Below are 22,105 nucleotides of genomic sequence, written 5' to 3'. Positions count from 1 at the left end.
TTTGTAACCTCCCATGGCGACACCCCCTGTTACGTATGTTGTTGCTCAGGCGGTTATAATTCTAGTCTCTGAGCACTATTTTCTCAAATTGCTTTGTCCTGCCTTCTGTTGCAGGCAAGACACGCTCTCTCATAACGCTTTCCTCTGAGATCCTTAAAACTTGCACACTGTGTCAATAATTATTTAGAAAATTGAGCTCTGCCTAAAAAAAGACAAGCACTATATGTGAAGTGTAAACCTTTGTCTGTGTCCCCAGGTAGAATGTTCTGTAAGAAATATACCGAATATCCACTGTGGTAGACCCGAAAATGCACCCTTTGGCATTACAGCCAAAGGGAGCGTGTTAGTTCTGTAATGTAACTTTCTGTGACGCCAGTGTACATTTTTTTATATTCACCCCATACATTTTTTGTTACTAATGCCACATAGCATCAGAAAATTATTAGGTCTCGCCTTGCTACCGCGTAAGCGATCGCAAAGCGAGACTATTGTGGGTTTTAAAAGTGCTCCCAAAAAGCAAATTGCATGGCTAGCACGCGCACAATCACGCGCATCGTGCCGCCATGCAATCTGCTTTTTGGGAGCACTTCAAAGGGTCCGCTCCCCCACCCCCAAGCGCGCGCGCGCCACGCTCCGCCGGGCTTGTCTTGTTTTGCATGCCATCTTCTCTCCTTCCCAGCGTATTAACCAAGCATCTGACAACGCTGTTTTTAACAAATCATCCCCCCCCCCTTGTTTTAACCCACCATGTCCTCCTTCCTGAAAGCTGTTGATTTAAATCCCCCCCCACCCCCCACTTCAGCCACTTCCCGCACTATCACTCGAATCCCCGAAGGTATCGGAGTGCTTTATAAAAGCACCATTTACATTACAAAGACACTTTCAGTTTGAGGTTTTTTTTCTATTACACACACAGGCATTAAGTGATTTGCCCAGGATCATAGGATGTTGAGCCAACGCAGAGACTCAAACCCGCTTCCTTAGGTCGAAGGAGGAGGCACGAATGAGAACCATCCTAAAATGAAAGGGTCGGTCAGCTTTCTTTTAATACATTTTCCATGTGTATAATGTTCATTCCCGTCCCACATGCATGACGCTCACCACGCCTGCAAACACTACTCCACCCATTAATCATGTCTACTTGTCACTCAGGCCTGCAATAAAGCTTCCACTTTGAGATTGGTTGACAACGCTTTGCCAAGTACTTGCTATCTTTTACCAGCCCACTCCATGGTTATTACTCTTATCGGGGTTGCAGACCATAAACAAATCGCCTGGAATGCGCTCTCCCCGCCCCCGCCAAGCGCGCGGGCCCCGCTCCGCCGGGCCTGTCTTGTTTTGCATGCCATGCCAAAATAAAAAACCTCACCAAATATTGGTCATAACGTGCTAGCAATATTAGACTTCCGAAAGCATGGAAGGTCTATTGCTGCGCGAAATTTCTCAAAGGTACCCACCGCAGCACTCAAAAGGATACACAACTTGCCGTCAGCCAGCTGTGCCTTTGACATGCATTGGTTGTGTTAACTCACCCTCCCAGCCCCCGCCATTGTTTTTAACAACTCATCCTGCTTTTAAACCACCACCTCCTCCTCCCACTCTCTGCTGATTAACCTCTTCTGTGCCCATGACGAGATAGTCTCGTCATGGAGCACGGTCGCGCTGTGCCCATGACGAGACTATCTCGTCATGAACCCCACCCACTAATGAAACGCCCGGCACAGGAGGGGGAAAGGGCGTGGCACTGAAGGGGTTAACCCACCCCACTACTTCAGCCACCTCCTGCGCCCTCATTTGTGTCCCCGAGTGCTTCCTGCAAGCTATTTACTTCACGCACAAAAATCTGGGGTTTCCACAATTCACAGCTACTTTTCAGTATTAAGACACTAATCCCACTGCTGCGCCGGATAGTGCCCCTTCACCAGGCACCTTAATTCCACATGAAAACACACTTACAAACACAGGGCAAAATGCAAAGTACTGTGGTGGGGGAGGGAGGAGAGCGCGCACAAGCCCAAAGACGTGCAAGCCCGCTCCATTCATCAGCTTTTGGATGTGTTAAAATCCACAGTAGTTCAATACACATAACATAGCATAACATAACAAAACATAGCCTAGCCTAACATAAAATAACAGCATAACATAACAGAACATAGCCTAACATAACAAAACATACCATTACATAACATAATAAAACATAGCCTAGCGTTGCATACCATTGCATAGCATACCATAACTTATCAAAACATAACATAACATAACAAAACATAGCCTAGCATAACAAATCATAACATAGCATAACAAAACATAACATAGCATAACAAAACATAACATAGTATAGCATAACAAAGCATAACAAAACACAACAAAACATAGCATAGCATCACAAAGCATAGCATAGCAAAACATAGTATAGCATAACAAAACACAACAAAAAATAGCATAGCAACAAAAAATATCAAAACCAACATAGCATAGCATAACAAAGCATAGCATAACAAAACAAAACATAGCATAGCAAAACAAAACATAGCTTAGCATAACAAAAAATAGCATAACAAAACATAGCCTAGCATAGCATAGCATAGCAAAACAAAGCATAACATAGCATAGCATAACAAAATAAAACATAGCATAGCATAAGAAAACACAAAACATAGTATAGCATAACAAAACATAGTATAGCATAACAAAACATACCATAGCAAAACAAAACATAGCATAGCATAACAAAACATAGTAAAACAAAACATAGCAGAGCATAACAAAACACAACAAAACATAGCATAACAAAACAAAGCACAGCATAGCAAAACACAACAAAACAGCATAGCATAAGAAAACATAGCATAACAAAACACAACATAGCATAGCATAACAAAACATAGCATAGCATAACAAAACATAGCATAGCATAACAAAACAAAGCATAGCATAACAAAACACAACAAAACATAGCATAATAAAACATAGCATAGCAAAACACAACAAAACTTAGCAGAGCATAACAAAACATAGCATAGCATAACAAAACACAACAAAACATAGCATAGCATAACAAAGCATAGCATAACAAAACAAAGCATAGCATAGCATAACAAAACGTAGCATAACATGACAAAACACAAATCATAGCATAACAAAACATAGCATAACAAAACACAGTATAGCAAAACAAAACATAGCATAGCATAACAAAACATAGCATAACATAACACAACAAAATATAGCATAGCATGACTAAACAAAATATAGCATAGCATGACTAAACAAAATATAGCATAGCATAACAAAACAAACATAGCATAACAAAGCATAGCATAACAAAACGCAAGAAAGCATAGCATAACAAAACATATCATAGCATAACACAAAACAGCATAGCAAAACACAACAAAACAAAGCATAGCATAACAAAAACATAGCATAGCATAACACAAAGCATAGCATAGCATAACAAAACAAAACATAGCATAACATAGCATACACAAAGCATAGCATAGCATAACAATACATAGCATTGCATAGCATAACATAACATAAGAAAACATAGCATTAAGTTTGATAAACTCATAGTAGCGGGCTAGCTAGCTTTAACGGCCAGTGAGTGTAAGCAACTCCGTCAACCCAGAAGCAGTCACTCGGTCACCTTTGCTCTTGTATTGCAGTGGCTTCGTTTATTAAACAGTGCCCATATTTGTACTGTTAGCACTTTACTTGTGCAAATTTCAGGGCTCACAAAACTTTAATGAATCGAAATTCACAACTGAGGCTGTTAAGTTCGTGCTATATAAAACCCTAAGGATAAATAAAAAACATTGCCATTTACAATGTGAATAGCTCCAACAAACACAAGACCTTTTTCAAAGTACAAAACATTGCCATTTACAATACCAATAGCTCCAGCTCCAACAAATGCGAGACCTATTGCATTTCCAATGCTTGTAATGTATTGTTACGTTTGAACGTTACTGTTACCATTTTAATATTCAAGCAAATTGTGCCACATTTTTACATAGCAAATATTTACTCCTAACACTGACGAAACCACAAGGGAAAACGGGCGGTTACACGAGATCACTTGTATTTAAATTAGTTCCTCTTTCATATCCGACTCCAGGTAATGCCGTGGGAGGGTGTTTAGCAGCCCCAGAAGCCCCTGGGGGGTTAATCTCGTACACTGCTGGCATGCTTTGGCACGCGTGTTTAGGGTTCACTGCACTGTATGAGATGTTATATTCTGTGTCTCCTAGTTCCTTTCTGCTCAGCCTGTGTGAGTGAGATGTAATAGAATGTTCACTGGTGCATGGTCTGGATGAGTGGTCAGCTGAAATGGGTGGGGCTGAGCAGCAGGATGCTGTTTCCGGTGGGGCCTTTACCATCTTTCTTGTAACTGAATAAACTACATAATATGCACTACTGGCTACAGGACTAATTGCCCACAAGGACCCTTCTTCATTTGCAAAAGTGGTGACGAGGATGGGCCCTTGTGGGTAATTAGTCCAGTAGCCAGTAGTGTAGTGTAGCCGCTCCTTCAGCCATTGTTGACTGCACTGTCTAGCCCAGCTGTGGACTTTAGAAGCCTTCTGTTTTTACGGCCTGGGACATTTATGGTTCTAGCACCTTTTTATCTCTTTCCATGTCTTCCTTGTGTTACAGTCAAGTTTAATCCTCCAACCCTTCCCTTTTGTTTCTCTAAAACTATATCCATCTCCCAAACCCATTGTTCTTTCTGTATCCTAAGTGCAAACCTTCACATTTGGTTGCATTGGAATTTAGCTGTCACCGAAGAAGGAGTTCGTTCTGCCTCTTTAAAATAACTTTTTTTTATTTTCATTTCCCTTGTCAGGTTTTCTGGCACGACTTGTAGGGTCAAAGGAACTGCTAAAAATTCCAAGTGAAACCGCCTTTCCTTCTGTCGAAAGAATGGCTAAATATTAGAGAGCGATGTGAAAGCTGCTTACAAACGAGGGCTTACGGATTCTTAAAAATCCCTCCGAGTGACGCGAGTAAGCCGGATAAGCCTTGAGCAAGGCCGAGCCAGATAGTGACCACAGTGATGTCTAGATGGCTGCCATTGTGAGGCTCAATGAAGGAACAAACAGAACTGCAGATCTATGTGTTGGATTGTGGTTTTGCCTAAAGGCACGGCCACAAAATTTGATTCATTGTGATTCGGTGCCTTCAGCTGTACTTAGCAGCTACTATGGAACCCTGTGATATTTACACAAGTCCTATTTTAGTAGGGAGTGTTTGTGTGGGAAAATTAAATAGCTGTTCAGACGAGTTTTTGCCCAGTGTACGGTTTCCTCTTTCACTTTTGGTTTGACATGTGGAAAGATTTGTAATCTGGCACTATCCATCCTTTCTCTTACCACGTGCTCTGAAGCACTATCTAGAGGGTGTGTATAACGTGCGAATTACTAAGTTCTTAGTAGTCCATGGTTGTCTCCTTTCTGATTCTTTATACGCACTGACTGCACGCGTTATGTTTTAAGTTCATAATGGAATGCTCCATTTGTAGGGAAAAATCAAATAAAGTGTTAAAAGGGTGAGTTCCCCCCCTTCCCCCATAACGTTACCACCGTTTCAGAGGTCGTCAAGGGCTTTTTCTTCAGGCAACACCTGTTTCTCACTTCTGAGCCTTCATTTGTGACCAAATCAAATTCACAATTAATTCCCACATCTAAATACAATTTGCAGTGATACATTCTGATAATCCCAAATGGAGCCCCTTTGGCACAGACGAGATTGTTGACATTTTTATTGAATCCGCAACCTTCTACGGGTTACCACCAATAGATAGATTTCACCTTTCTCTCTTCATTCTTCCCTCCATTGACCAGCAGGAGAGATGTAATGAAGCAGCATTCCACAGACCTTTACCGCTAGTTACTTTTTGGCTCATCGGCGAACAAGTTTAGAACTCTCCAGTTCCGTGGGTCCTTGCTCAAATGTCTCACCCAGTCCAGAGTTTTGCTTGGTATTTTTTTTAACATGTTGTCTGGTTTTAACAATTAAATCTGAGCTTCATGCCCCAAGTGCTCGCTGCTGATAAAAGGATAGGAAAAACCAGTAGGTCTGGGTTTTATGTTGCAACATGTGCTTGACTAACCCATTAGAGCAAGACACGAGAGAGTGAGCCCGCAGAGTGGATGGAGTGCCATACTTAAAAGGCCTCTCGTGCAGTTCAAAATAAACACATGCATGGAGTCTGAAGGATCAAACAGCCAGTAAAGTTAGATGATACCCCACTGGGCTGACCCGAGACATGACTTACCATGGCCTATGTCTGTGTCTGAGAGAAGCTGGTTGGAGAAAGCGAATAGTGAAAAGATTCTAAGTCCACTCTATGTATATGGTTGCCAGTTTGCCAGATTCTGTTCGAAAGCAATACTGTTAAGCCTAGCCCTGAAAAGCAGGGCTCATTTGTATGCCAAGCCTGCCCCAAAGAGGGGCAAAAACTGAAGTCAGCGGTTTCTTCTCGTTGCGGCTCACTAGTCGTTGCTTTTCTTTTTAGGTTGAGCTTGGGCAGTGCATGCGGCACGAGCCATGTTATATTGGAGTATGTACTTGAAGCCCCGCCCACTCTCCACCCATGTTTGTCATTGGCTTGTGTCATTGTCCTTCGTAAATACTGGCTGCTGATTCGTTATTAGGCTTGTTAGTCCCTCCTTAGTACCACCTTATCCTCATTTGTAACCTCCCATGAGGACTGGCCCTTTTACTTCGGTTGTTAGACGGTGCGTCTTCTTTAGTCTGTAAGCACTACATTTTTAATGAGTTTTTCTTTCTGCAGGATGGCCTCTCATGCGCAGTTGTGACCACTGGCTTGTTTATTTAACTCTTAACAAACGTGGAGCTTTTCAGGGGCCATGGGAGACAGAAGGGGGCCACTCAGCAATGCCTTCAAGCATTTGGAATGCAATAGGTCTTGCATTTGCAAGAGTTTAAGCTATTGGCATTGTAAATGATAATGCCTTTTATTTATGTTTTAAAAACCAAAACATAAATAAAAGGCATTGTCATTTACAATGCCAATGGCTCAAACTCGTATAAATGCGAGACCTATTGTATGGCAGATGCTTGAAGGCTTGAAAACATGGACACATTTTAAAGAGCCTCATCTTGTTTTCACTTTGCCTTGTCGCTTCCTCAAATGCTGCTGTTACTGATCCTGCCCAAGCTCAGATAGGGAAGTGCATGCGATTTGTCATAACAGTAGGGGTGGGCGGAATTTGCGGAATCGCGCTACGCAAATCTCCGCGAAACGGTAAAAAATCTCCGCGAACACGCAGAAATTCCGCGAACATGCGGAATTGCTTGTTCGCGATACTTTTTTCCTGTTCGCGATCGCTGTTTGCGTGCTCGGGGTGAAATATCTCGCGAACACGCATATTGAGAACGCGAACAAGCAAAAAAATTCGCGAAGTCGGGGAATGCAGATTTTTGGCCAATTTCGCATTCTCCGCGGAACGCGAAATTACCCAAATTCCGCAAATTCCGCGAGCGGAACGGAATTTACCACCCAGGCCTACAGAACAGACTGTTTCTTCACCAGCAGCATTACCGGGTTAGTTGATTACTGTGTTCAGCCACTTTAGGCTTTGGGGTTCACTTTGGTTGCGGCTTGGTGCATTTTGTTTTTACACTTTTATAAATGCAGACTACAGTACAAGAAGTCCAAAAGCAGGACTTGCTGATCATTCCGCAGAGAACCTGAGCGACATGAATCTACCAGGGGGCCACATTTATAACAGATTAAATATGTAGGTAAAAACCACACGGCTGAAGAACTTCTAGACAGAAGTCTCGAGCTGTCCAAAGTCGTCTGAACATTTGTTTTTATTCATGTAGCGGAAACGTTTTATAGTTGGTTAAAAACATGTTTTAATTTCTTTTCTATTGACTGAAGTCTCCAAAAAATCGCGAGTAGGTTCTCCCTGCCATGCTCCTAGCGATCTTCAGCATAGCAGGAAAGTTTCAATTTCTGACACCAGGCACTGGGGCAGAGAGCCCCTGCCACCCCTTTTGAACCCACCCACCCCCTCCAGGTCTCACCCCTGCTGCTTGCTTTCCATCAGCTCCCACCCCCTCTGCTCTAGCCTGTGCTGCCCAGACTGTTTAAGGAGTTTGCCGTATAGCCCTAATATATATAGGGAGGGGGTATACCATATCGCCCTATGAGCATACCTTTGGAACCACAATCGGACTGTGAGGAAGGGATGCTTGCATGGCTGATTACTATCATGTACTATGGACTGGATGAACCTGCAAAGCAATTCTCCAAGCTATACCTGCCATGTGAGTGATGGAAGATTGCACTGTTGGTGCCCATGCTGACTCTGCCCTGAGAGGGAAGCTTGTCCTAACGATGTTCATGCTGCACCTGCTCTGGTTGAGAGGGAAGCTTGCACTGCTGCTGCTATTTAGGGAAAGCAGCATGCATTTCTGTTGCCCAAGCAGCATTTCCTATGCGAGTAATGGAAGCTTGCACTGTTGATACCCAAGTTGTACCTGCTTTGTGAGTGATGCTTCGCGGTTCTTTTTTCTGGAGGGAAAGAATAACTGCATGAGGCTCTATATGGTTTTGTGGATTCAAATTGCACCACTGTTGGTCGTGATGTACTTGAGTAGTGGGCACTGCTGAATGATATGCAGGACCAATTTTAGCCACTCGGGTGCCCAGGTTGTCCTGTTTTCCTCCAGGTACCAACCTTGTCCATTATATATGGCTGTATATTTGGGTGCCTCTCGAATATATATGCACATTTATTAATGTTATTCATTGCAACATGATAAATCAGCCTAGCTATTAATGTTGTGTTCTGCCCTGTTTGACTTTCCTTGCCAGTGATTGTTTTAAATAATGAGCAGGGCTTTATGAATTTATATCTTGACTTCTCACTTATTGTTTTTGAACAAAAAGCAGGGTTTCACTGAAAGTGAGTGAGCTTAGAAGGGATTTACTATTTATTTTGAAAATCTTCAACAATGTACTGACAGAATATAAAAACTAGAACAGAGCATCATGAGTTAGAGATGGACTTTGTACCGGGGATTCGAGACTAAGGGTCATACAGAGGTTAGGAATCGCCTTGCCCTGCTGAGGGGAACCACAGCTGTTACTTTGCTAAATATTGGTTCTGTTCAGTAAAGGTACACAAGTGCAATTTAACTATGAAACTCCAATCGGACTCTTTAGGTGCTAAGTTAGCTTGGAGAAAGGATGGGCTGGGTATATTGATGTAAGGAAGCTTTATGATATAGTGTTAGCATTCTACTATTTTCTATATTTCTGCCTCCTGACGAATCATGGCCACAAACGTCTTATTTTTTTATAATAGTAACTATAGATATTGTGTGCTCTAGGTTAGGATTTTGATTTGAATCTTGAAAGTATATTTGTGGTGTCCTAGTATTTTCTCGTAACTGAACCCCACAGCTTTCGAAAGGAACAAGAGAAAGTCTAGCGCATGTTACAGTTTCTGCTTCACTGCGCAGACACAGTAAGACCCTCTGAACAAACTGTGTGGATTCCTCCGACCTAAGATTAAAACTGAAATCCTTTTGATTATTCAAACCATCTTCTAGCTGTTAAACTCCTTTGAAGGCTTATGTCCCTGTTAAACATGACGTAGAGCTCCTTAGTTTAATCTGGAGATGCGTCCGCTGGACCCCTCAGAGCAATTCTTAATGCCCTTGGATTTCCATAAGTTAAAAATCAATTGGACGTAATGCAAATAAAGCTCAGCCTTTGATGCACCTTTTGTTATCTCGGCGGAGTACTGTTTTCCAAACAGGTCTCTCAATAAAATGTATATGTAGAGGAACTTTTGTTTAGCACGCTTCCTTTATTGAGCTGTTGAATTGTCATTCACATCTTGCTTCAGCCGACTTTACCTATTGGCGCCCTTCAGTTTGAGTGACTGCACAAAGCTTGTTTTGCACATTGTTCTTATCCATTAAAATTAGGAAGTGCTATCAAAATAAGATATGACTCCCTTTGGTATGGGACACCGGTATGTGAGAAATATATATATTTTCAACCTTTCCTCTTCTCTACCTATCGATATGAGTATAGCATTTCATAGCTGCCAGATTCGTTTTCCGCAATGTAATCTATGTAGGGCATCTCACTCAATATCAGTTATAGTGCTGTGCATTGCCCAGATTAGACCCTACAATATCCTCTCTGGACTTTCCTGCTATCTCTGAAATAGGTCGCCCAGCCATATTCACAGTGGGCTACAAGTATCCTCTGTGTGAACCTCTGCTAAATGTTGTTCCTTCACAAAGGCCCAGCGTAAGCAGTTGAGCACAACTGGTGTTTTAAAAGGGTTTGGGGTCTATTTTCTAACTACTCCCGGCTTTGTCTACTCCATTCATTGAAGCAATGCACCTCAAGATATGTGTCAGATTAAAAGTGTGTGTGTTTTTTTTGTATCCTTTTATGCTCTGCATTTTGTGACATTCCTAGTTGTTACTAGGGATTTATATTTTTAAAAAACGGTGCCTCTTCACCTACACCCCTAACTTTACATCTAGTACTTCCCGTTATGTCCTCTAACGCTATTTATCCATCCATACTGTTATGGTACTTGGCACCATGATTTTGCATTAAAAATCCCAGTTGATCTTTAAACTACATCAATCTCTTGTCTTTTAGCATAATAATTAGATTCTGTTTTGCTTCCACCCCGTGTTGCTTCGACAACACAATTTTTTTTAATATATATATCTTTTTTTTAAAGTCTTTTGCATGTTTTCCTTTTATTAATTTATTAATCCTACCATAGCCTCTGTTTTTTAGGTCTCGCCTAGGCAGTGCGCATGCGCTGTCTCTCCGAGACATCTGGTAATCTATATGGGTGGTGAAACTCAGCCTATTGCTTTATTTCTTGCCGCTTGCCATTGGTTAGCTTTGGCATTTTTTTGTTAGCAGGCTTATGATTGGCTCTTTCGCCGATAGGTAACTTCTGGTTATTCCGGAAGAAGCACCAACTTTCTACAGTATTGTAACACTTACACAGTGCAATTGTCTTTTTTTAAAATAGTGCGCAGTCATTTTGACTTGCACCGGAAAAGAACCCTCGATTGCTCTGGAAGCAGCACGCTAGTGCCGCTCGGTTTACTTTCCTGTTCCCGCTCCCTCCCAATGTCTGCGTTCCTTTTGTTCCCGCCCCCCCCCTCCCGCTGTCCATTGTCTCCTAGCTCATGGGCCATGGACATGCTTGTTGGTGCTGTGACCGCGCTGCCCTTCCCCTCCAAGCGGCTCTGTCCACCTGGGCTGAGCGCTCTTGGGTGCTTTTCATTTTATAATCCCTGCTCGGTGGGGGTCGGAACTCTGTATAGCCGCAGTTTCCCTACTGCAGTCGCCCGTGGTGAGCTGGGGCGCCACTGTCTACATCCCGGCTGCCGGGGACAGCCGCTCGTCCTTGTGCTGCTGCTGGACGGATGTCAGCGTGGATCAGCCCCCGGGACTCGTCCAACAGGCTCGACTGGGCAGAAAGTGAAGTTTCGTTTTCCCAACAGTCAGTCAGGTACTGCAGAGTCCCGTCCCAGCCCTCGCCCACCTGCAGGCTCCTCTGCACACACAAATTCATGTGTTTCTCCTTAATCCTTTTTATATACTTTTTTGTTTCCTCTCTCCATTTTCCTCTTGCTCACTTCCCTCCTCTTCCAGAGCCCCCTTTGTGCCCCTCTCTTTAGAACGCGCCCTTCTCTTTCACCACCCAGTCTCTTCTGCCTTTCTACGGTTTACCCTGCCTTCCCCCATCCCGCTACCCTTCCTCTCCCTTCATTGTTCTCCCGTCTCTGTCCTTCACTTTTCCTATTTTGCTGTTAATCTTTTTCTTTATGCAGCGCATTTCCTCCTTTCTGTTCCAAATGTTAGCTCTGACGTTTGTTGGTTGTGCATTTTGCTTTGTTCTGCATGGTACACCATAGAGCAGGGTGCGCGCTTTGTTATGGCTAACCTTGATAGCGAGCTGAGTGCCCTTAAATGGAATTCTATCTACCCCTGATTTAGACATTCAAGTGCTCCCTTTGTTTGTTTCAGAGACCACATTTGTATTCTTTCAAGTGTCTAGGTTCTAAAAATGCAGTATACCCTTCAAATTGGGGTTTGAAATTGACGTTGTCTTTTTTGGTAATGTCTTATAAATGTATTGATGAATGTTTTTTGTAAATGTATATGATTTATTGTATTGTTGTGTGAAAACTTGATATGACTATATCATGTTCTTTTTCACCCCCAAAAAATAGTTTTGAAAATCAAGAAAAATAGTTTGAATAATAAGGTAAAATAAAAATACCTGATCAAACAACTGAAGGAATGGGTTTGGTCTTCATGCTAATTTAATAACGCACACAAATTATTCAGGTCCAGGTCATTTTCCTTTTTTTGTTCACACTTAAATGGAGGCTGGCAGCGTCCTGCCCGTGTCCGCTGCACATGCTGCCAGCACTGGGTCATTATAAAAAGGGTAATGCCGCACGCATGCGTTCAAAGCACCACTTCTCATCGAACAACTTCATTTTGCAAACAGCGCAGTCTCACAGTTGTTGGTAATAACTTTTTTTTTCTAATTGTTGCACTGGGCACCCTGCACTTTATTCTTTAAATATGGTGGGCACGCTTTGCTTTGTTCTGCGCAGCACACCATACAGTCCATGGAGCAGGCCGTGCTCTTTGTTCACTCTGCCATTGATAGGAAGCGGAGTGTTCTTAAATGGGAAGCCGGCAGCATCCTGCCGGTCTCAGCTGCCAGGCCTGGGTCATTATGAGAAGAGTAACATGCTTGTGTTCAAAGCACCATTTTTCCATGTGTCATCAAACACACCTTTGTTTTGCAAATGGCGCAGTCCGCCGTTGCTCCTTATCCCTAGGGAGTGCCCTCACTACCCCCACCACCTCCCACCCATTATTAAAAGCACCCCTCAACCCTGCAGGTAGTACCCCACTTGGTCTGTTATCACAGTGCAGCAATCCAGGTGCCGTGCAGTGGATGCGGTGCGTATGACTCGCTTTTATAAATGTATTTATAATTGGTGATAAATGCTTACAGCGTGCCACATGCTTTATCTCGACCTTTACCTTCTCTAATTCTTCTTCTTATTCCCTCTCTTGATGTCTCCTCCTCACTCACTAAAAAAAAAAACTCTTTGGCTTTTCCTGCTCTTTCGCTATCAGCTTCCACTCCCCCCCCCCCTCTCTCTTTGATCCTCTTATTACCTCTCCTGTCTCTGTGTCAGTCCTCCTCAGTGGTCGCAAAGTGCCCAGATTGGTTCAAGATCGGGTAACAAACTGCACCATTCCTGGAGGCACTATAATAAGTGGTGCAGCCTCGAGACGGACACAAAAAAGGGACAAAATATCAAAGGATGCCAGATTAATTGTATTCACAACCACATTCTTTAGCGCCACGACAGAGTTTTCCTGTGAAGCACTACTTTCGTTTTATCGGGTTTGTTTAAACAGCACTGTTCACTTCTGCTTTGCCACGAATAGCTGCCCCTCTCTTTCTTCCAGGTATTGCCTCTCCTTCTGTTTCTGTCTCGCTCCTCCTCCTCAGTGGTCGTAAAGTGGCCAGATTGGTGTTATAACCACACACATTAGCACCACTTTACAGAGTTTTCCAGTAGAGCTCCACTTTAGTTTTCTCCTCTTTCTTAAAACAACATTGTTTTCTTCGGATAAGGAAGTGCACCATTTCTAGAGGTACTGCAAAACCTGGTGCAGCCCGGGCAGAGAGGGGAAAAAAAAGCATTTGCAGTGCAATAGGTCTTGCATTTACGCCAGTTTAAGGTATTGGCATTGAAATTGACAATCCCTTTAATTTATGTTTTAAAAAACCAAAATAATGCGCATTGTCTTTTACACTGCCAATAGCTTAAACTTGTGTAAATGCGAGACCTATCGCATTGCAAATGCTTAGGTCTTGCATTTGCGAAAGTTTTAGCTATTGTCTCTGTAAATGACGATTCCTTTTATTTATGTGTTTTATAAACAACACATAAATAAAAGGCGTTGTCATTTATAATGCCAATAGCTCAAACTCTCATAAATGCGAAACCTATTGCATTGCAAATGCTTGTTTTTTTTCTTTCTTTAGCCATGCTGCATATCATCAGGGAAGCTGTTGTGGGTTTAAACAAGGCCTATGCACAAAAGCTTATATTTTACAAGTTCACTTTTAAACTTGATATATTTTTAAGATGATGTTTAACATACTTTGCATGTACATGACAGCGCACTCAGTGTTCTGCTTGCAACGCACATTACTTCATAAGCATTTTATCACAACAATGTGCATCATGTTTAAGGATAAAGTACACTGAGCAAGCTGCCCTTGTATTTTGTTGTCCATTTTGAGTCGGTAAAACAAATATCACAAATGACCTTAGAAACAGCGTGAATGGGACCGTTTTTGATTTATATAAAAAGCTTCTGAGCTTTGTGTGACGACTGTGACTCGCGCTAATCCTCGCGCTCCTTTGTGAGTCATAGTAAGTTCTGAAGTGGAAATTGTCTCTGGGTTTGAAAGGGGAACGGGCAGTTAGATTGCGACAGTGAACGGGGCAAAAATAAACCTTCTTGGACACTTCACTTTGCATACATTGTTTCACTGGCGAAGAGCAGTCGGTTCACACAGTGAAGGACCTTCCCCAAAGAAAAAACTTAAACTTTCTAATTGTAAGTTTACATCGAAAGTCTCTTTTTTAATTGTAGAGTAACTGTTCTCTGCCTCTCTCAATGCACGTGAGGCACAAGCATTGGTGTATTCCTTTCCACCCTCCTGTTGAAGTACACCCCCCAGATCTTTATTACTGGCATCAGTGTCAACTTTGAACTTTGAACACATTTAGATAAGGTACTTTCTGCAGTTCATTTTTTTTTTTGTCAAATTCCTTTTGGCAAGCCTTGTTTCACACAAACTCCACCCATTTCTTACACAGACTTCTCATCTCCACAGTTTTACCAGACATATTTTTACTAACTTGCTGTAAAACTCTGCCACTCCTAGAGGCAACACTAATTCCTCCATGTTCTTTGGAGGACACATTGTTTTTTAGGTCTCGCCTGATCCAGCGCATGTGCTGGTCTGGCCGAGACATTTAGTGTACGGGTTTTCAAAGTGCTGCCACACAGCCTAGCGCTTGCGTTCACGCGCACAGCCAGCAGCTTTCTCTTTTTCCGTTGGTCCGCGCGCACCACTCGTGTGTATGCTGTCGCGCGCGCACCCCTGCTTTCACGGAAATAGTACTGTTTGTTTTTGTCCCTAATAATGGCAGCTGGCGTGCCCCTCGTAAGAAGGGCATTATTTCAGGATCCATCGATGTGCACCCCATTCTCCTTACTCTCTCGGTTGCTCGCTTAGCATCCTCCAACCGGGTCCTTTTAGGCCCTGGGGGGTCCCTCCAGCCCATGCCCAGCCTCCCCTGTGCTTCACACCTCCTGGCACAGCTCTCATCAGGCGGCACCAGCACATCGCTCCTCCCGTCTCGCAGCCGAAGCAACCAGTGCTGCCTCTGGCTAAGAGCAGGCAATACTGCCGGCTCCGACAAGCAAGCACAACAGCGTGTCAAAACACGCCAGATGACACCAAGCCAAAACATGCCGAAACCACATAAAGGCAGGAGTATGCACTGGCGTCGGAAATCTCCTACCGACTCCAAATCAGGGTATTTATCTCTTTGCTTTACTCTTCACTATCTAGTTTCTATACGTCTCTCCATATCATCATAGATGGCCAAAATTACTCCTTGGTCTGAATAAAACGGTTATGCACAGGATCGTATGAACAGCTTACGACATGAGGTTGTGAAATAATACCTATATAATTTGCAAATCATTTCTTTCCAAAACTAACATGTATGAAGAATTGCTCAAATATGTAACTTGTACCAAAAAAATACCCAATAAAGTTTCTTAAAAAAAAAAAAAATTGTAGATGGCCAAAGTCATTTCATACATTTAGAGTTCCTTTCGGTATGACTAGAGCACAGTGCAATGGGTTCATCCCTGTCTCAGTTGGTTCCCAACACCTGCACGCGGAGTCGATCTGAATACTGAACAGGAGGCCTTCTAGGAGAAATGCTAACCTATACTGAACACGCCAGTAGTTTATTACACGAAAAATCTGATTTCCTCAGATAAAACATTGACTATTACGTCTGCCCTGCACATCTGGACAAGGGATGAAGACATAAAGGCAGTGGAACTAGGATAGGAACAATGAAAAACAAGCATTGGCATAGCCAATAGGTCTCGCCTTTGGGACCTTATAAGTATTTCGTTATGCAGTACAATATCCTTGGTGCAACAACATCAACTGTTGCATGGCTAAACACTTATAAGGTCCCAAAAGGTGAGACCTATGGCTATGCCAATGCTTGTTTTTATTGCATTGCTCATGTTCGAGGCTTATCCTTACATATTCACATTATTCCTGAGATCTGCTACATCACCATCGGTTTGACTGGCTGATTTCTCCACCCCCATCATTCTGCTAGGTATATGTGTATATGCCACTGTGTAGTTATAGTTCAGGACAAGACGATTTTCCTAGAACACTATATATCCACAAAAATTGGCATTCGTTTAACGCATGCAGCTAATGTCCAGCAAGTCAATTATTGTGCATGGAAAAATTCACCGGATGGAGGTGGTAAAAAAATGTGGCTTTTTATTTTTTAGCTCCGTTTCAATATGTCTAACTTTGCAAGCATGTAGAGGTTTACCTGGAAGGTGTGATTTTGATTTGTTAGGCTGATGAAGGGGGTCAAAATCTTTACGCTATAATCTTTAAAAACTTAATTTTGGACAAAACACAAATTTAACGTTTTGGCTAAATAAATCTACATAAACAGGAAACAATATGGAAAGTGCCAGACTGGAGAGAGGAATATTAGGTGACACTCCGATACATAAAAATAAGGAAAAAACTGCATTTCTACAGTAAAATTGCACATTTCACATAGCATAAAGCAACATCATTTTCTACTTGAAAACTGGCACTTTTTTCATGAAAATCAGAGTATTTAATAATAAAAAATAAAACTATCAAAGCTGTGGTTGTGTGAAAGCCCTGGTAATGTGCCTGTGTTGCAGGGATTCTGCCCCAAAACAGAACTATGTGTAGGATTATGGGACCTTGGTGCATAGGGACGGAGTCATCCTACCACTTTAGTACCCATGAGCCCAGGACCGACTAGCTATAGTGTCTCACTTGTTCTCCTACTCACTGACAGAGAAACAAGTGATTAAACACCCCCAGAACACAAAACTTCCAGATCTCTCAGGAATTGCGGTGGCAAGATACACCCTTTAGCTCGCACTCTTGTACTTGTCCATAATAAGATTTGACAGATACACAAACAAGTTTAAAATGTTTATTTTAACTAACGTGTTCTAATATGCAGTATACGTGCCAGAACAAGCAGCAAAATGCATAATACAAATACTGTCAGCATAGCAGTTAGTCCATAAATCATGAAAGGAGATGTCATTATGAAAAGACAGTATAGCCTAACCTACATCCCCTTGCATAGAAGTAGTAGTATATATTAGTAGATCTCTTGGTGTTGTCTGCAGACCCCATACCTTAGCCTATATAGGGCTGATCTACATTATGGGTGCTGTCTCGCTCTTCTCCCTGGAAAGGTCCCTCTCCAAGTGTGTGCTACCTATTCATGTATTCCAATAAGTCCAAAGTACGTTTTCCCAAACAAGAGCTGCAGCTGTATGTTTTGTCTAGGTGCTAAGGCCTGGCCAGAACAATATAACAAGGGGCATTAATTATTGTTCGACCTTGCCCACAATATTCAGACAAAATCCCAATAACCTGCTGAATGTGAACACAGCTATGGGTTATTGTGTGAAAACGGCAATAGAGACTGTTTCAAAAATAAAGGCTTATAGTGACGTGTGCAAAGCAACAGGCAATCTGCAGAGTGCTCCTGCTAACTAAGAGAAAACGACAACGTCCCCATGGGCCATCTTACACCTGCCTCTGGGGCCAGGCCTAGCTGCGTAAAGCCAAATGCCAGTGTACAGCTGGGTTATGCTAGGTAAATTCAAATCATAAAACAAATCACTGAAAAAAGTCAAAGGTTAATTATGGTTCAGCAAACCTAAAACGTAAAAACCAATTAAATTATGCAGTAATACTACTAAGTCCCACTACAGAGCGGGAATTTGACAATTTTTGAGGAGAAAAATCCTTCCTGTGCATGCTGCCTCTAATATTTAGCTGCCGCCATCGAACCAAAGGCTGGATGCTTTAATGGTCCCTCTGTAGCTTTGGAAATTACTTGCTGTATATTTTGTTTTTTTATTCCTAACTCAGAAAAGTACTCAATTAATGTTTTGGAGGTGCTGGGAGCCTTGACAGTGTTTGAGCTGAAATTCTGTCTGGGCTCCTCTCGGGTCAAAAACAGCAGGTTCAGTCCTCTTCTGATCTTCGACCGCTCCAAACAGTGTTACAAGCATAGTTTAATTGAATAAAATCTATCTTAATTGTGACAACTCTAAAACAGTTAACCTGGAACCTACTACCAAAAATACAACGGTCTGGACTAAAAACCTAATCCAGGAGGCCTTTACAAAGTAGTTGTCCAGTAAGGTGGAGGAAAGTGTTAAATGCAAAGCTGCGCTCCGCTTGCACTCATCTCCGCCTTTCATCCTGCACCGTTTCGGAGGAAGCCATTCCCATCTTTACTATTCTGTGCAACTTCTTCTTATGGCATCTATAGTCCCTGAATGCTGGAAAACTGCCACGCTAAGGACATGGTCGTCTCTCAAATTATCGTCCAATGTCTCTGCCTTTTCTGCGAGCCAAGAAAACTGAGACTGTAGTAAATGTTCAACTGTCTTCAGAAGAAACAGTCAATGGATGAATCCCATTCAGGCCAGGCTACAGCACAGAAGCACTTAACAGATGATCTAGGAAAGATCCTGGACAGTGGAATCTGCAGCCCTCGTCCTATTTGATCTCTCCACAGACTCTGCTACGGTCTGGCTTTTGACCTCACACTTTGTTTTAATTGTTTTTATAGTTGTAAGGATGAAGTGTATCAAAGAAAGGAGTAATAATTATAAACAATGAGTTGAATTATTAGTAAAATGCATATGTTTAGAAATATAATAATATTCTTATAAAACTTGTATGAAAGCCGAAAGAAAGGAAGGGAAAAGAAAGCATATGAAATATTAGAAAATATTAATGAGGTGAGATTTTTTGCCCTTACTCTTGAGACGCATACATCTTAAGTCTTATGTAAACAAGCCTTCAGCTGGAAAGCCCTTTCCCTGAAAGACTAAACTGATCTTACTCTCTCACCATTCTAAACTTGCGTTGAGGAAAATCTGCCCGCTGCCTGAATGAGCACTGTACGAAGCTAGGTTTCTGTTGCAGTAACCCTCCTCCCCCTTTTTGCCAGACTGCTGCTGCACTTTGACTTGATGTGCCCTGGTTCCCTGCCAGCCAGTTTCCCAGGGCCTGTGTTCTTTCCCAAAACTGTACCAGGTATCCCCAATTGGCACCTTTCTGGCCACATGTCAGACCCTTGTAAAAGGTACCATGGGTACCAAGGGTACGGTGGCCAGGGAAGGCCTCTAAGGGCTGCAGCACGTATTGTGCCATCCTTAGAGGCCCTGTACCTTACACACACACGACCATTGCAGGCTACGTGTTTTTGTGCAGAACAAAGTAAAGCCTACATGGCACACATCCCTGGCATGAGTCAGTCACCCCTCTAGCTGGGTACACTATACCAGTGGCGAGGGTACAGTTGCATGAGCCCTGTACTGCTACAGTGTCTGGACCATTTCTTAGACAGTAACTGCAGTAATGCCATTAAGAGTATATGATGCTGTGAGTTTGTCATCACGAACTCCACAGCAATATAATGGCTTTACTGAAAACTGTGAAGTTTGGTATCAAGCTTCTCAGCACATTAAACCTACACTGATGCCAATGAAAAAATGCACTCGGAGGGCATCTTAGAGTTCCCCCTAAAAAAAAAAAAAAAACGACCAGCCTCTGGTGCGTTCCCTGACAGGTACACACCAGCCTGCCACCACGAGACATGTTTCTGGACCCCTGGGGTGTGAGCCTTCGCTCCCTGAGACCAGAAGCGAAGCCTTTCCTGGGCAGAGGTGGTCGCACGTCCCCCGTGTTAGGAAGAGCCATCTGTGGCAGGGGAGCTTCAAACGCCTTGTTGCCTTTGTAATGCAACCCCCAGCCTCTCCTGCTCCCAGGAGCATGCCCCCTTTCTATCGCCCCTCTTTTTCGGCAGGAAGACATGTGGGAAAAAGTAGCCAGCCCGGAAGGTGTGCCCATCTCTGCCAACCCCACCTTTCAGGCGGGGGAGGCGAGGTGAAGCCTACTCTTCAGTGCCCACCATCTTGCAGATGGCAGGCACTCCCCAATCAGGGTTAGGGATTGTGCTCACGCCTCCACTTGGGGTGAGCACACCAAGAGTGTAGTAACCCTAAGATCAGTAGCTGAGTGGCTACTGACCTAGAGACCCCTAAAATGCCCCCTAAATACAATGTTTAGGGGGCAGCCCTGAACCTGGAAAACAGATTCCAGCAACCTACAAAAAAGACGCCCAGCAGAGGAGACTGCAGAGAAGAACTGACTTGGCCCCAGCCCTACCGGCCCGCCTGCAGTTTCCACAGATCCTGCACCAAAAGTCACATTGTCCTGCAGCCAGAAACCTCCAGAACCCCTGAGAGGACTGCCTGCCTTCAACAAAGACTGGGTATCCTGTGAACAGCAGCTTTGTTAAAAAAAAATCTCCCAAGATAGACTGAGCCTTCTGAGGACAAACAAACCCTATGTCTGGAACCACCTCTCCACCTGTCGCCTACAGCCAGAGTTTGAGTGCGAGATCCCCCAGCACACCAGAGTCCTAGTCTACCATGGGTTGACCCCTCCAGGACTCCCTGACGTCACCTGCAGCCTCTGCACGGAGACCCACCCCAACCGCTAGGGGCCTGGTAAGGTGAAATACAACCTCAAAAGACACCCCTGCATCCAGCCGCGCGCACCAACGTCCCCGAGCTCACCAGCTTACCTGCCCAGCTGTTGGTTCCTCCTGGAAGTCTTCCTGGACCAAGCCTGCAGCTAAAACCCAAAACCGAGAATCCCCACTGAAAGAAACAGGACACCCGACGGCAAAACAGCACCCTGCACCCAGCCGCCACTGCAGGTGCACTTTGTGTGCTAAACCGGATCTCTCTTTGCCCTGAGCCTAACACACACATATGAGATTCCATATACACTCTGAATGATAACATATCTCCGGCCTTCACTCGAAAAACGCACTCTAACACATTTTAAACACTACTTTCTTCATAAGTATGATTGAAAGTCTCACATTTCTGGATAGGTTTATATATTTTTAAACTGTACTTTACTGCCTAGTAGGCATGGCTTCCAGCGGATGAGGGAGGCATGCAGGTAGATTGGACTGGTGCCTCAAGGTGAGAGGGTGTTAAGTCGATGTCATAACTGGGACATGGGGAAGATTGGTTGGATTTGGGGAGTTTCAGCTCATGTTGGCTTGGAAGTGCAGTAGAACTACTTGGTCGAAGTTTTTATAGAGGCGAGCGACTAGTGGAAGCACAAAATAAATTGCAAAATGGAAATAACTTTTCGTATGTGTAACATCAAGGCACACCGCCCTTAGCAAAGCAATAAATGTTAACATTTGTGGGAATTTACAGCCCAAATCCATGAAGCCTTAGGCCTGTCTTTGGCGACTGGCAAGGGAAATGTGTTATTGCCTGCTGATTGTAGCTCTAGCCTAAAGACCTTGTTAGCTTTCTTGCTAGCCTGATGTCCCCTCCCCCCCCCCCACCTCCCAAGTAAAAATCGTAATCAAAATGTAGACAACCCTCTTCATTTTTTGATGTGTTAAAGTTTTCAGCGAACAGTTTGGGGCGATGGGTCTGCCTACTTCATCTATTAATGAGTGACAGCATCTTCATTGCCTTCTGAATAAGCACACGCCATTGCTACAGCTGATTTGCTTATGCTACTAAACTTATTTTTTACCAAGTTTTTTCTCATTGCATATGTTGGCAATAAAA

At 43.2% G+C, this 22,105-nt stretch overlaps 1 protein-coding gene across 1 annotated transcript in view; it reads left to right on the top strand.

Moving 5' to 3' along the window:
- The window catches only part of HSD17B12 (hydroxysteroid 17-beta dehydrogenase 12), a 400,959-nt gene that overhangs the window by 11,562 nt on the left and 367,292 nt on the right, over nt 1–22,105 (top strand). The window lies entirely within an intron of this gene.

This window comes from Triturus cristatus, chromosome 3_1, assembly GCF_964204655.1.
Source record: "Triturus cristatus chromosome 3_1, aTriCri1.1, whole genome shotgun sequence".
NCBI lineage: Eukaryota > Metazoa > Chordata > Amphibia > Caudata > Salamandridae > Triturus > Triturus cristatus.
The sequence above is the reverse complement of the archived record's forward strand: the minus strand, read 5'-3'. Positions and strand labels throughout refer to the sequence as shown.